Below are 16,980 nucleotides of genomic sequence, written 5' to 3' on the forward strand. Positions count from 1 at the left end.
TAGAAGCCACTGTGCAATGATTAATACGGATGCCCACTGTGCCATTTGTGTATCATTCTTTTCTAGAGAAAGATCAAGCTTTGGTTGCATTTTTCAATAGAGCCTGCTGCCTTCAACATTTTAAAGACTGTGCTGCAAGTCCCTTGCCGTTTGAGTAGGAGAAGTTTCCTGGAAGTGTGCTCCTGACTGACGAGAGGCTTTGTCTGGGCAGGGATATGGGCTCTGGAGTGTGGGAAACTGGCTGTGTCTCATCCTTGTGCTGGGGTGGGATGCTTTCACCTGTCAGTGATAACACACCAATATGACAGCACTGAAATATTAGATGTATGTGTCACTGTCACTATTATTTTTTTTTCTCGTTTGGAAACAACCAAACACCACAATCATCTGAGAAAAATGGAGAGTTACAGGAGCTTCCATATGAAGTGATTTGATTTTTTGTTTTATTTATAACAAGCCTCGATGACAGTATTTGGATGCTTATTTGTTAATGAAAATCCAAAGATTGATGTGAAAAAACAATCATTTAATTTTGTTCAAATATTCTGTTTCTTTCCCATTGTTTTTCTTCTCCAGATTAAAATATTCTCTTGATATATTGGAAATAAAATTCCATTCCCAACTGGGATTTTATTACTGATTGTCACAAAACTGAAAACCTATTTTTAATCCAGTTCATCTATTAACTACCACTGGTTCTGAACAACCAGGGACCTAATTTTCACAATATGTCCATTCTCCCATCTGTGAAAACTGATGCAAGCATAAGGGAAGGGGTCAGTTACCTGTTCATCCGCTCTTCATGGCTTTTTCTGTGACACAGAAATCTCTAAAACTGGCAGCAAAAAGCAGTTTGAACGGATCACTTTGTTGCCAAGGTAATAAAATCCATGAGCTTTCAGAATAAGCAGATTTTTTGTATGATATTTAATGTTCATGGCTGACTAAGAAAAAAACGTAACAGCTTTTCATAACAGATAAGACGCCCATCTTTTGGAATAGCAATTCGTAACATTTGGGCAATTTGCAGAGCCTGTACAAGATGAGGTGTGAACCAAGGAGGAGAGAAAATGATCTTTAAGTACCCAAGATCGCCAAGCCCAATGCATTTGTATCCCAAACAGTAATTTCAAATGTATGTATGTATGAGTGCACAGGGAAAGCTGATGTTTTTTTCAGAATTGTGAGTAAATTCAAAAGACTTTGAACTGTGACTGTCACCTGTGATTTCTGAGATATGTCTTACTGTCCTCAGTAAGAGAGGCTGAGCAGCTAGGAAGCAGTCAGTTTGCAAGCACTCAATCTCAATTGGGATTTTGTTTGTGTTATTTGTAACATCTGCTACCAGTGTATAAAGATCTGACTTTAACTTTTGATTAATATGTTTTTTACTGCACCATTAAGCTTGTCTAGTTTACTAGCAGCATGGGGAAATTCACAAATATACCATTTTTTTCTACTCTCCAAATACAAATAAACTAGTTTGTGCAGGCATCCTCAAGGACTTGCATCCTGAAATACATTTATGGAAGTTAATGTTCAGGGGATATTTCTGGGAAAATTGAAGTAAGTCATGTCAGGGCTCATATTGCCAAGGTGCTGAATTTGTGGGGAAAAAATTGATTTTAGTGGACATAAAATGTCCCTCCAGCCAGAGGAAGAAGATACCTCAGAGCTTTGGGCAAGTCTGCACGCCTTGCCATTGAATCCTCTGTGGTTTGCAGGCTGTCCATGTGGGGCTGTGAGTGAGTTTTCCCCTTGGAACTGAAGTTTTATGAGAGGAATTCACAGCACAGTAAATAGTGATGATCTTTGTTAACTCTCATCTACCTCATTTGTCAAGATGATGAATCTGTATATGCTCAAGGTTTTAAAAGATAATGTGGTTTGCTATTGGTTCTAATGGGATTTTTTTTTTTTTTTAATAACATGGAATTTTGCTGTTCAGCGTCATTTTATTTTATTATGCTCATTTTTTGTGTAAACAGTGGTCTGTTGCCATTTGGTCACACACACACTGTTTTGCTACAGAAGCTGTTCATCAAAGTAGTGCATTTCATTTTAGGACACATTTGGAAAACAGATATTGTTGTTGTTGTTTTGGCGCTTTCACTTTTGAAATGCCATATAGTGTATGCGAAAGCTCTGCGCAGTCACAGGAGTGGCAGAAGTTTGCCTGAGCTCAAATTTCCAGATGCTTTACAATGAAAATTAGTCATTTTGCCTCAACCTTCTCTCACACTGAAATGAGGCCTGCATAATGCAGGCAAAGTTAAAACAAATTAAAGTGAACACTTCCTCACACAGTGTGAAGTCAGGCTGAGGAATACAGTCACATAGTTCATAGATTTGATTTTTAAAAGGGCTGGATAATTTTATGACCAATAATAACATTTTTAGTTATGCATGCTAAGTGAGGTATAATTGGATTTCCTGCTTCACAGCATCAGCTACAGGGCCACTACATCACTACAGGGGCCAGGAGGGGATTTACTTACACTCATGTGCACCTGTTCACACCCATGCACACCCCTCCTGCACACAGCAACGAATTTTGGTGATGTGTACTAGGGAATTTTTGAATCATTGTGCATAAGCCACTGGTTCTGAATAGTTAAGGCCAACACCTACATGTCAACAAGAGCGATGCAGAGTTACTATAGTAATTACAATGCATGTGGAGCTTGTGAAAACTGCGGGCACTTTGTCCATTTTGCAAATGTCAGCAAGTCTGGACCCAGCTGCAGGACGAAGACAATGTGTCAGAACATCAGCTCTTAGTATTCAAAAGGCTTCTGGGAATACGAAAAGCTACGCAAGCCTCAGTCAGTACCAGAGTGCCAGATGTTGGCCGCAGACACAGTCACTAAAATGTGATTGCTAGTTTTGTTAACACATCCTTCACCCTCCCATCATGGTCATTTCAGAAATCAACAGGAATAAAAAATACAAGACCATAGCATCGTTGCTACTTTTTAAGTATTTTCTTTTATTGAAAGTATAGGTGAAAATTAAAAATTGATTTGAAAATTCAGAGGATAATTACTGCAGAGAAAATCCAGGCTATGAGTATGATGAAGTAGCACACTGGGCCTCTTTTTATTTTATTATTTTTCCTAACATGCTGTATGTTATCTACACTGGAATGTGAACCTATGGAAAAATGGACTAATTAATAAATTTATTAAAGGTATCATATATCACTATCAGCACTTTCAAGTACCAGAATAGGATCTACAAATCTTTTCTAGCACTTATACTCACTATGTAGAGTAGGAGCAGAGTCAGGCACCAGCAAGAAGCCAATTAAAATCTGTATGTTCAGCAGGCAGTTGCCTAGAGCATGCCAAAGGCAAACAATGATGACAGGGACAAGCCCTGTATCCCACCAGAGGCACCAGAATTTGACCTGATCATTCACAATGCATATCACTGAACCACTTCATTAGAGAGTTATGTTTTTAAAATTAAAGTGTAACATTCATTCTGTTAAAATGCAAGAGGATGAATTTCATTACTGGACTATCTCCATGGTCAGAGCTATTCCCCAAGTCTGAGTTGTGGGTTCAGTTTTGTGAGGAGACGGAGGGAACACAAACGCACAGGTACGTTAGCATAGCATGGTAAGTGCTTCCTGATTGTGCAGAAAGGAATTAGATGCTCGCTGCTGGACGGAGACAGAGCACATGCTAGAGGAAGCTTCATTGCTGCTAATAATTGAATCATCAAGAAGGAGTCCTCAGTTCTGCTGCCAGAACCGTATCTGCTAAATAGAAAATAATGAAACAGCCAGCAGTGGGTCCAAGCACTCCATCCTGAACCCTAAGTCTCTATGGTCTCACTCTATTTGATTCAGTTTATCTGCAATTCCTGCTCCATTCACTTTAGAACTAATAAGGAAAGATGTGAAAAACTGCAGTTCTGTCCTCTTAACAAATTAGCCTCTTGCAGATCACCTCGTCTCTAGCCAGCCTGCCTACACTCTGTTGTAAAGCATGATTGTAGGTAGTACAGGCATAACTGGAAAACTACAGCTAGAAGCATTCCCTTTTAGTGACAGTTTGTCCCTTACACAATGGGCAATTTGTTTAGAATTACATGATAAACACTAACTACACCAGGAAGTTCAGATTGATAAAGTATACATTATCTTGCTTAACAATATTAAAGGAAATATAAACTGGATCATGTAGGTGATATTTAAATAGTCTGAAGAGTGGTAGACAAGAAGAAGGCAGAAGAAGTATAATTATAGAAGAGCCAAAGAAAATTTTACATTGATGAAAAGCAACACTGATAGACTCGACATCAAGAATTATTTGACTATACATGATGAAACTATTAAAAGTATGTTAAATGGAAAGAATTAGGTCAGCCTATTATATAGCAAGAGAACACCAAGTGAATCCAGAGAGAAGAGGAAAAACGGAAAAAAAAAAGAGTGGAAAAAAAAGATCTATATAATTTTCTATGGGCAAGTTTCTGACTAGTCACATTGAGAATATTGGGGGGTCAAGGGAAAAGTCCTCACGTGTTCTGTGAAAGGATAAGGCGAAATTGGTCACTGTGTAGATATTTTTCCTCAAAGAGTACAAATCATCTCAAAGAGCATGGGGAGAAAAAAAATATAGCCAGAGCTCCATGCTGCCTGAATGCTTGCTTTTTAACCTAGCCAGCAAAGGTGCTGAGATATTATTTGGCCCCCCTTCATTGGGATGCAGCGGCTTATCTCTTCCCATGTTGCCATCTCTGAGTAGCTATGAAAAGACTAACAGGAAATAAAATAATTAGTAGAGGTGAAATGGAAATCTTCCTCTGTTTCTGAAATATCAAAACTACATTCTTACCCGTGAGCATTCTTACCCTTTTATATATGTGAAAAGCTGCACTTTGAATAGTTGCTAGTGATCTAAAACTAAAAATTCATCTGTCTCAAGTCAGTCAAGATGGGCTGGTTTGGGTTTTAATTAAATTTTTTAAACGCAATTTTAAAGAAAAAAACCTCATTTTATTTTTTTTTAGTGTATAAATTAATCAAATTACAACATTTCCTGTAAAAACCCTCCTTTTTTTCTGAACCAACATTTTCTACCAATAAGAATTTTTCAGTCAATACTCCTGATTTCTCATAGAAAATAGTGAAGAACTGGGTGATGGGAGGTGACTGAAGAGGCAATGTGTTTAACAAAGAACCCCAGAGCTTTGCGTGACCCTAAAAATTAAATCATATGTACAGTATGGAAAAGAATGTCTGTAGGATAACCCAGAGAAAATTACATGAGTAGTGGGTCTTTTCCAGCATTTATGGAAGATTTAATTTATATAGAGATTTATATGTGTTCCTTTTGTAGGATTCTGCATCTGAAAGCATGTTGAGGAAAGGGATCACCATAGTCAAAAACCCAAACAGACTGGAAAATATGTTAGGAAAATCACTGTGAGAAGACAAAAAGATTAGATGACTTTTTTTTTTTTACAACAGAAGTACAGGGGAAGTGTATATGGTATTTCAGACTACACAGTGCTTAATTCTATTGAATTCTAGTTTTATGTGTAATCCAGGACTCTGTATTCTTTGTAGGAATTTGGGCTTCCAAATTCAGGGCTCTGTTTTCCCTAATTATTATTGAGTGCCAAAGATAAAGCAAAGCATCTGGAACTGTATTATGCAGATGCAAACAACCCATGAGCTTTCATTTTATTTTCATTTCTGGAAAGACATTATTTAAATAGGAAGGATGAGAGTGAAAAAAGCAACAACATGGAGAAGGTGACAGAGTAGTCTAATTACATTATGTTTCTTCAGTTATAGATACATACTAGTTCAGTCCATCCAATCTTCTCATTTATGAGCACTATCAACAGGAAAATGGGTTGTGTATGTTTGTACTGGATGTCATCATAGCAATATTGTTTTCTGTGTACTGCTGGGCCAGAAGATGGTGGTCAATGTGTTACAGGAAGGTTCTGCATCCCATCACAAGGGAAGGAGGAACTGTGCTGGTTTTGGAGACTTTCCTGAATGTTTGTTTTCCTCCCTTCCTTGCTTTGTTGTTGTAGCAATCCAAACCAAAGGTCATTCCAAGTAAAAAATCGTAAGTTTGTTCATTGTGTACAGGAAGCATAACTAAATTACTGGTGCTTTAAAAGATTGGGTTTAGATCCTGTTAAGCAGATTTTTATTTGTATTGATGAATTCATTTGACATATCTTTACTACCTAAAATATTGCTGCTATCATCTAATGACCAGACATTCTGGCTCCATTCACCAGAAGTGTCATTCAATAGCTGCTCTTTAGCACTAAATGTTGCATTACACAGAATGATGGAGTATTATGAATTTAATACATTTTAATTAATTTTCTAATGTCAAGATTGAGCATTATGAAGCAGGTGTTCTAGTAAGAGTTAAACATAGTGCATTATCTACAGAGCAATTGTACTAAAACAGTTAGAAATGTGGGTGCCTGAAAGCTTTAAAATTCACGTAGGGGTATTATCCTCTGCCCAGTCATTTCTATCAAATACAAATGCATGCAAATCTTCATTTCCACACACAAAGGAATGTTTCAAGAGAAGATGAGCATTCCTTAGGTTTTTCCATTTAATTTGCAAACACTCTACTTCAGCACTCCTTCTGCCATTGCTGAATGCTAAAAAAAATCCTATAAGTCAATGGAAACACTGCCAGAAGTTGAAATGACATAAAACACCACATCTTGCTGGATGCTACATGATTTTTATGAGGTGCTGGGTACATTCACTATGCACCGATTCCACAGTAACTGAATTGGACTGTAAATAAAAAACTTCCAGTTTTGAATTAAGGAGAAAGATGCTCAACAGGAGTAACAGCAGCAATAAATTACTCTTTAAAGATGAGGTACACTCACTGTGTTATTCACTAATTAATACTATTTGATTCGGATGCCCTAGTCTTTCTTTGCAGCAGTATGAGAACGCTCCCCTTGGACTTTTTTTTAGAAATGACTGACATTATCTTTCATGGAAGAAGGAGGGAAAATTATAACAGCCCTACCCTTGAATCAGGGTTAAAGGCCTTCTTCTTTATGCTAGCTATCAAAAATCTGCATGTGCATAGTGAAATGTTGGGGCAGTGAGGGAAGGAGGGACTTGGACAGGGAAGGAAAGTAGGTGGTGATAGTCTTTAATAAAGATGCTGTCAGAGAACAGTGGGAAAAGGCAAGAGGCCTGAGGAGTGACAGAAGGCTTCTTTGCATATGCCCTTGTGTTAGGTAGGTGGTTTCTGAGCTGTAGCTTCAGCATTGAGATCATCACCCAAGTCTTTAGGTAGTCCATGGGACATGTCACCACACCTTGTGCAATTATTCTGATGAGGAAAGGACAGCAAACAAGGTCATAATATCCATTTGTTACAAATCATGTGGTAACATTAAGTGAATTACATAAGTTGTTGGAGGAAGTGGGAGGCATGTATTTTTTAATTGATTTTATTTGCTATTCCTTTATCAAGGAAATGAGAATTCTGGAAGATCTAAGGCTATTTGGTGAGAATGTATAGCTAGGTTCCAAAAACCAAATTCAGATACCAAATATAAGTGGATGGGCTTTCAGAAAGGCTAAGCTACCAGCAGCTAGCTTCCTTTGTCTTCCTTCAGTGGCAGAATGCTGTCTTTCCACTTTATGTTTTAAATAGGATTAGCTGATACAGCATAAAACAATATATTTCTGAAAGTCTTAATTAATTACATCTTTATTACAGTATTTAACTTAACCTACATCATGAGAGGGGATGCTGTGTCTCAGCATGTGTCCATCTAAATTTTATTTCTAAAAATACAGACAGGAAGATACTGAAGGAAAGCTAATGGTCAGTTAAGCTGGCAAGGATCTGGGAAATATTTACTTAACCAAACGTAAGGAATTACTATGTCAGTTTTGATATTTCACCACAACACCTATAATAATTTCCAAAGGAATGCTGTCCATTCTAGATGTCTTATGTTCATCCGCTTTTTTCTGTTGCTGCCTCCCTTTAACCCTTTATATACACATGGTAAATGCCAGCATCTCTATGTACTTTGTAGCCATCTCCATCAGCCCACTTGTTTGATCCCACCTTAAGAAAGTCCTCATAATTTATTTTGATTATTAAGCAATTAATCAAGAGTGGAATTTATACTTGTACAGCAGATCTGTGGAAAGCAATTGCACAGGTTTCTTCAGACTCTTTCTCTTTATCCTGATTTCCAAGGAGGTTTTGCTGACAAAGAAAAATACATGAGATGCTTTGCTTTAAGGTCACAATAATTAAACACTTTTCAGTAGTGTGGCCATTCTTAGTGTCCTCAAACAGAGGATTTTTAAAATTTCAGATTAATTTGTTAACTTTGCAGTGTTACAGTGGAAATGCTGTAGCAGGGGAAGAAGGAACACATTAAGCAGACCAAGGAGAGATGGAGTCTACAGGGCACTTGCTGTGGGAGTTTGAAGAGCCTGTGAGCCTTAGCCTTACTGCCTGTGAAACAGATATGATAGTTATCCATCTTTCAAATCTCCAATGACTACAGCTAGAGAAAAGTCATACTAAAGTTTGCAGTGCTGAGCCCGAGCTGGTCATGTTCAAATGCAGGTACAGTCACGTCACCTGCTTTCTCAATCATGCCTGATGCAAAGCCTAGTGAGAAACACACTAAGATGGACACCATGGGTTTGATCTGAAGCTCACTGAACTCAGTGGGAGCACTCCCAATGAGTTCATTAGGCTTTCATTCAAGATATTAATGCTGAATGTTAGCATGTGCTGCATTGTGAACATTGGCACTAACGCAGCTTTCTATTCATGAATTCATGTCGAGTGTTGCTTTGTTTGTCGAGGCAGTGCAGTGTTTTGTGTACAGATCTATTTTCTCAAAAGCAGCAGAGAAGTGTTTGACAAAAGAAGAGAATGTTTTTCTTAAAAGTGGTAAACATTTTTCAATATGTTGTACACTATATTTGTTTTGAAATTTTATTACATGGATTTCTGTGTTGACTCTAAAGGGTTGAATTCACTATTTGAAAAATGACCCATTCAAAAAAAAAAAATATGGCTTTTTCTTTTTTTTTTCTGTCCTATTGTATTTGATTTTGTATTTAACATTTTCAAGTGAATACTTCAACACTGTAAATCTTCCTAACTGAAATCTCATGTGTTCTGAGATGTTTGCAGAGAAAGTACCCCCATAAGTAAACAAAAGGCAAATGAAAGATTTCACATCTTATTAAATGAAGTGAAAACATTTTTTTTATTTCAAAAATATTTTCTTTAGGTTTTATTAATAACTACCAAGGGATTTATTACTTAAATGTAAATAAAAAAGTTAAGGAAAAGAAAATATCACCTTTAAGTCTTCGGAAAACAGCTTTTCGTTCCCAATTTACTTGTCATATCCAATAGAACTAGATCAGCATTGCATTTAAAATTTTAGATTTAGATTTTTTAAAAGGTGTATTTAGGAATAAGTTCTGTACAGGTTTGAGTAAATGTGTGTGTATACATTTATATGCACATAGTGTTTTAATATACATCTAAACATAAAAACATACTCTTTTTTTTATTTTTGCTTACAATGGCAGCCTCAGGAATGAGCTGACATATCTTTAATTTAGAAGCATAATAAAATCGTGCATGTAAAGTAATTTTCAGAATAACTCTATTCAAGGCTTTCATTTTTCCCTAAGGGTTTTACATTCAACGCCCAGCTACAGCCTGTACTTCCAAAGATGTCAAACTGTTTGTACTGGTTCATAGATGGAATGGAAGATGACCTAAACTACAACAAGGACCAGATGCTGAGATGAGTTCCACATATGTAATTTCTGTTGAAGTTGAATGTATTTAGCTAGACAAGCTGAATTTCAGAATCATGGCTATGGGTCTGGTATTTGTCCAAAACCCTCATTCAGTCTCTGAGACAACATCCTGATTAAGTCTTCCACTAATGTGATTCCTTGATTCAGAATTTCATACTGATATTTAATCTGGCATAGCGCTGGGCACTGGACATTGGTTGTGCAACTTTAGAACATGCCTTATTTCTTCAAAGACTTCCATAAATCACAATTTCAATTATCTTTTCTCATACTTTGAACTGAAAAGTAAGTTATTGCCTCTTGAAAATATTTTGCATCACACGAAAGGATTTGAGCATTCTTTTATTTTTTTGCTTTGTTGACTAAAGCAGTAAGCATAACATTTCTCAAACAGTAATGCTAAGGCTTTGAAGTCTTTTATTAGATCAAATTCTTTTATAAAAGAGAGAGCATGAAGTTGCTCATACTCAGAAACATCTTTTCCTTTGTTATATAATAATCAGCTATTTTCAATACTTCCATAATGTACCAGTGGCTTTTTAGTTACTGAGAGTTTTAAGGCTGCAGTATAATCTGCCTTTCAAAATGTTCACTTTCTGTAGCACATTCATTATTTGCCTTTAAGAAGAGGAAAAGAGATGATCATGTAACATACACCAAACATATAAAAATTATCATGCTTAGAAATATTTAACAAAACCTATTTTAATAGATAAATATTTCTGGGAGTGCAGCAGTACAGAATGCTGTAAGAGAGAAATACGTGTACACTTAGGAATTTATTTATTTATTTATTTTTCCTGATAAAACACTGTGAGTTCTGGAGTCTAACTTAATTTAAATTGAGAACAGTAATTAAGAGAAGCAATTAAGGAAATCCGTAGGAACATACATATACACTCTGCAAAGGCCTCCTAACAGTATTAAAACCCTTCTTCTTCCATTGCAAACTGTGCAGCAAAGCCCAGCTCCACTGACTTCAACTAAGGACTTAAATACTGTAAAGGTGAACACTACCAACAGTTTTGAGAAAGACCGACCGCTTTGTAATTCACAACTCTTCACCTGTGGACAATGCTCTCCGCTTCTGTTGCTCTTTCAGCATTGCAATCATACACACATGAATTAAATGAATACTACCAGTTCAATAGTAGTAGTTTCCCTTTAAAAGATCTAATACCTCATCCTATACTCCAGCTGTAGTATTTATGTATTTTTAAACATTCCAAATGATGATAAAAATAAAACAACAAACAAGGTAACATTTGAGGGAAGTCTCTTCTTTGCCCATATTTAAGTTTTGTCATTTGAAGTAGTATCTGTGTATCTACTAGACAATTATAGCCATCTTCAGCTGGGAATCTTTTTCTATTTCAAATGCTTAGCTCAATGTTTCTAAACAGTCCCTGTTCTCCTCCTTCCCTTAAATCTGAGACAGCACTGCAAGCTAGAAAAAACACCAAGTACATGATAGGTCCCTTTCTAGATGGATTTTCTTCCTCTGATAGTTTATTTGCATTGGCTGTTCTGCTTACAACTAACCTGGTAAGACTCCAAAGACCAGATCTTAACTTTTCTGAAGGATAAAGATACTCAAGTTTTTCATATACTAAGAAGTAAAAGTGATGAAATGTATGTTCAAGGATATTTATTGAGTGCTATGTTGGAGAGCAGGCAACATCATTCAGTCTGATCTTCCCTTAAATGCTGAACGCAGTGCTGAACAAATGCTATAAATGAAATGCTAGTGAATGAAATCCATATTATATTAAAAACTAGATTACTGGTGCTTTAAACTCCTTTCCTCAGTTTCTCCCAGTTTACTTTTTTTCTAATCAGTTTCATATGACAAATATATTCTTTCAAAGGCCTTTAAATGGCATGGTGATAAGTGTCTTTTTAAAGGCTGGTTTAGGTAATCTAAAGGTTTCCTTGTATCTTGACAGATACGTGCTTATTATAATTGCTTACTTTCTGTCCTGTACATGGAAAGACTGTCAATCTCAGAAATAAAGTACTATGTAATGAATTAGCTCCAGTGATAACTACCCTTTTTATTATACAGCAGAGCAAACAGTCATTAATTTAAAACATGTAAATTGGAAATCTGAGAACCGTATCACTAGCTATAGTGGGACATATTCCTTCAGAGCGTGATTACTTCCATAATTCTTGAACATATAAGAATTTCTGTGAAGCAGAACAGTTAGACATTCCCAATAAGAGGCATCAACTGCTACCTCATTAAATGAAGAAAGAGAATCTGTGGACATGGGAAGAATCTACAAGTCATCCCATTTCTAAATTAAAACCTAAATTAGTTTGAGGATGGTGAGAATAAAGGTTTGAAAGCATATTACTTCCTGTGAAGAAAAAGCACACTCAGCATACATGTGAAATGGTTGAAATATTATGACAAACCCCTGTATTGCTTAAAACTAGTTGCAATTGGCCTCTGAAAAGTGGACATACTTTCAATTGAAGGTATTTTTTAAGAAAGGAAAAAAAAGACAAAAAAATGAAACCTGATTCAGTATGTATGCAGTGAAAGTAATTATGCATTTAAAGAGGCATCATTCCATTTTGCAGTTCTTTAGGTTTATTCCAGAGCTTGTGCTTTGGTTATCAGTAGTTATCGGTGGGTGTTTATGACATTAGATGCTAATTGGTTGAACACAGAGGACTTCCAGGGAGAACAACTCCAAAATCTCCTTTCTTAAACTGAGTCTTCAGAACAGTTGACCACTGTTGTGGTTCTGAGCTGCCCTCTGGAGACCTCCGGGGTGGTGCTTTCACTCAACTGCCTTATGTATGAATTTTAGGATCCTGATTTAGGAAGTCAGGATTGCACAATGGGGAAGAAACATCTCTCTTTTAGATACCAGGATATCTAGCTTAGGCAGTCTGCGTATGATCCTGAAGGCTTCATTTATAGGTTTTGAAGTGTATTACTTTTCAGAAAAGAAGAGCACTTGGAAAGATTTACTAAGAAATAATTTTTCCCTTTGCAAAAGCACAGCTTTACAAAACTCTTTTCCATCTTTCCCTCTTCCTGGAAAATATTTTATTCCATTTTTTCCTTAAAATTAAAGAGCATGAATCACTATATATACTAGTAAGACAAAACAAAGCAAATGCAGTTATATAGCCTATGTACTGTGAAGAGAAAGTCACTTTTGTTAAGTTTTACTGCAGATTTTGAATATCCTGAAAAAAGATATTTGCCATTTGATTAGACATATCTCACATTAGGCAAGCTCTTTGACCAGTCAGTTTTGTTAATGTAAAGTGATAGCTTGGATTTGCACACTGAAGGCTGTAGCATCATTCTTGGACTAGCTGTGTTGCCTCTCCTGTTTTTCCCCTTACTCCATTCTAATTCCAAACCATTTAGTATGCAGTACAATGCATTAATTTAAATTCAGTATTTGGTAATGGCTAGAATATAACAGAGGTTCAATGAGACTCATTATCAGAGGCTGTAGGATGCACACACTCCCCTGCTAACTCCTTACCTTTCCAGACGCAGGTCCTGAGTGTGGGCTGTCAGTGAAGACCTGTCCATCCCAGCTCATTGTTAAGGCCTGAGCAATTCTTGCCCTAAAGCTCTCTCCTTTCAAATTTACTGCCAGGGTCTGAATGTTTTTTGCCCTCAGGCTCTATTCTTTCAGACTGATCATCAGGGTTTGAATGGGTGTTGCCTCTGGGTTATATCTTTTCAGTTTCAATTTCAGAGTTGGAGCTCTTGCTGCCCTCAGATTTTCACCTTTCAGTTTCAGTATTAGGGTTTAAAGACCTATTGGCTTTAAAACACTTTCCATTTTAATATTTTCTTGTGTCTTGCTTCAGTTAGATGCAGTTGCATTGCTCTCATTGATGACGCCTCCCTTTTTACATTTCTCAATATCCACTGAGTTGGTTTGTTCAGGATTTTCTTATCATTTCCACTTCTCTCATTCTGTTTCAATGCGATAAAAATCCTCACTGATTATTTGTTTGGGAATTTCTTGAAATCACTTGCAAGTTCCTCTTGTATTTGAACATGAAAACTGTAATGGATACAGAGTATGCTTTCCCTTTTGTGAAGAAGTGCGAGCACTCTCTTTAAACATTTTAGAATGCCACATCAATCTTCATAGGATTTGTCCATCTCTTTATGCAGCGGTACCTTCTAGTGCTTACTGGAGTCTTCAGTTCCAAAAGACAAGTCTTCATTACTGTACTTCCCATGACAGTATTACAATTTAAAGGTGCATCTGAATTGCCAAACATTGATAGCATGTGTGCAAATATTTGGGATGTTGCCTTTATAATTTACATGCACTTTCACACAGCAGTGCTCACTTCTCTCATATGTTGCTTTCGGTGTGCTTGACTGGTTTATCCTAGAGATTTTCCAGAAAAACAGTTCATCTTTTCCACCGGCTCCTTGTCCTTCAAAGTTTCATGCATGCTGTACTCCTATCAAGGCCAAACTGTATGCTGCTGCACTGAGGCAGGAAGAAGCTAAGGTAAGATTATGTGTGACTACTTCACAGAATCAGAGAATCACAGAGCAGCTGAGCTGGGAAGGCATCTCTGGAGATTGCCTGGTCCAGCTCCCTGCTCAGGGCAGGGTCACCTACAGCAGGTTGCTCAGGCTGTGTCCAGTCGGGTTTTGAATATCTCCAAGGATGAAGACCCCACAGCTCCTCTGGGGAACCTATTTCAGTGTTTGACTGCCATCTCAGTAAAAAAGGTTTTTAGGGTTTTTAGGTTTACATGGTTTTTAGGTTTAAGTGGAATTTGTTGTATTTCAATTTGTGCCCATTGCCTCTCATCCTTTCACTGGGCTTTATAGCGTATTTATTTATGTTCAAAACAGAGATACTTCCATCCATTGCATTGGCTATGTTCACTTGCAACATGCAGAGAGACTACAAAAGATGTAATGTGCTAAAGCCTTTCCTCGTTAGAGATGCACAAGCTTGCTATTAAACCAGACCAAAACACTATCTCAGAGATAAACCAGTGTAAAAATGAATATGGACACATACAACCTTCTCAGAAGGAGGATTTTTTGTTTGTTTGTTTGTTTTCACCCAGAAGTAATTTACATGTCTGAATACTTGAAGTTCAAAATGTAAAGATACTTGTCTTTGTTACCCTCAAAAAAGAGCTGCTATTTAGACCCTTGAATGCAGGTATACATCATCAGAGGCTATTTAACTCGGGCCCTCTATGTCATAACTATCAACCCCAGTTACAAGAAGCCCACTGAAACAGTTCAATGAGTTTCAGTGCGACAAAGGTTTCTAAGGGCCAGATTTAGCAAGCCAGCAAAGATGTTGATAGGATCCTAATCTAGTTTGTAGAAATACTCACTTATCATTTGCATAGCTTTGTTTCTTCAAGCTGAGGTTCAGTAGCTGGAAGGACTGCACGGGGCCATGACAGGAGATTCAGAACCCAGAGCAGGGTCCAGAGCATGAGTCTTGATTATTATTTGAAACGGATGCATCTATATTGTGTGTGCCAAACACATAAGGCCTTTTGGACTGTTTCTCCTAAGTTTTTTAAAATCCAGTGATAGCTTCCTACAGGAGACAAGCTCTGGCGTGTACTTAGCCATGTCCAGAATATATTTCTTTCCATCCCCCTCTACACCTGTTTGACACAGCAGTATCCCAAACTCTTTAAACGTATTACTACATTCACATCTATCCTACAATAACAGAGGTTGTTTCTTATCAGTTTAAGACCACTCCTAACAGCCCCTTGGTGTATTAATGATTAAGTGGAACTTGTTGCCTTGATTTCCCTTTGTTGCCATCACTTTGTCATACTTCCATTGAAGTAAGAAGGAGATGGGTTTTTAACTTCGTCATCTGTTTAAAAAAAAATAATAAATCTACCCTGGCATTTACAAATTTTACTGTAGGTCCTTTAGAAAGGCTGTGGGATGTGGGCATTTAGAAACCTGAGTTTTGACAAATCAGTAGTTACCAGACAGTAAGTAGTCATTATACATCATGTATTCCACAGTAAATTTCCATGGATATATGATTATTATTGCCTATTAAAAGCTCAGTGTCATTGCTCTTTTATTAAGGTAAGCTATGTCACATTACATCACGTATTCTGTGGGATGCTGTAGGACAAGGAAAGGCACACAGAAAGTAACACTGAGTAGCTGAGGTGCAGTTATTTGTTACCTTACCGTAATCTGCAAAAGTCTCTTTTCATTCTTGAAAATGGAATCTAAACTCCTAAATATATCCCAAGGTCTTGTTTATCTTCATTTTCAACAGAAGTGAATAGTGCAAGACCACAGGAAAAAAAAAACAAACCAACCTTCAAGTATTGCTAAAATAAATAAATAAATAAGTTTGTTCGCTGACATATATTAAGCATGTGATGTGATTTTCCTGACTGAGTACACAGCGAAATGCAACAGTCATTTTTTCCAAAAATATGTTATGTGGTAAATCTTGTGCAACAAGGTCATATGAATCACTTCCAAATTAAAATAAGACTTCTCTTTTGAGCAATCCTTAATCCCATTTAAAAGAACAGCTAGTGTATGTTCAGCAGCATGATGTCACTGGTATATGAAAAGATAAACATGAAAAGATTTCGTTGATTTGTTTCATAGGCAAGCTAATTTTACAAAAGATGTTTGAAAAAGGAGTACATCTGAAATGCTAATGCGTATTTGAAAGTTTTACTTTGTCTTGTTCAGGATCTGGGATCTGAGAATTCAATATGTTTAACCATTATTCATTTTTTTTCCACACCAGGATATTTTTTAGGCTTATGCATGTCACGCTAGTTTCTGTTTTCCAGGCCACAGTTTTATTACATTCTTTGAAAGTATCTAAGTGATTGATGCCTCCTGGCTTTGACCTTTCATCGAAACCTCAGACCATCGTGCTCATTTGTGGTACTTTGTGTTTCTCAGATAGTTCTGTCCTAATGATCTCTATTCTGTCTTTTTATCCAAACTTTTGAATTCAAACTCCTCTCAACTGACATATTTTATATCCAGTCCATGCTAACAAAAAATACTATTTTGAAATTATGCCTTGGACTCATGGTAAATTTTGAGCATCTAAGGATTATTGGTGAACCTCTGTTTATCTATCACAGAAAAGATACAATAG

Source organism: Platalea leucorodia, assembly GCF_965183815.1.
Source record: "Platalea leucorodia genome assembly, chromosome: 2".
Taxonomy (NCBI): domain Eukaryota; kingdom Metazoa; phylum Chordata; class Aves; order Pelecaniformes; family Threskiornithidae; genus Platalea; species Platalea leucorodia.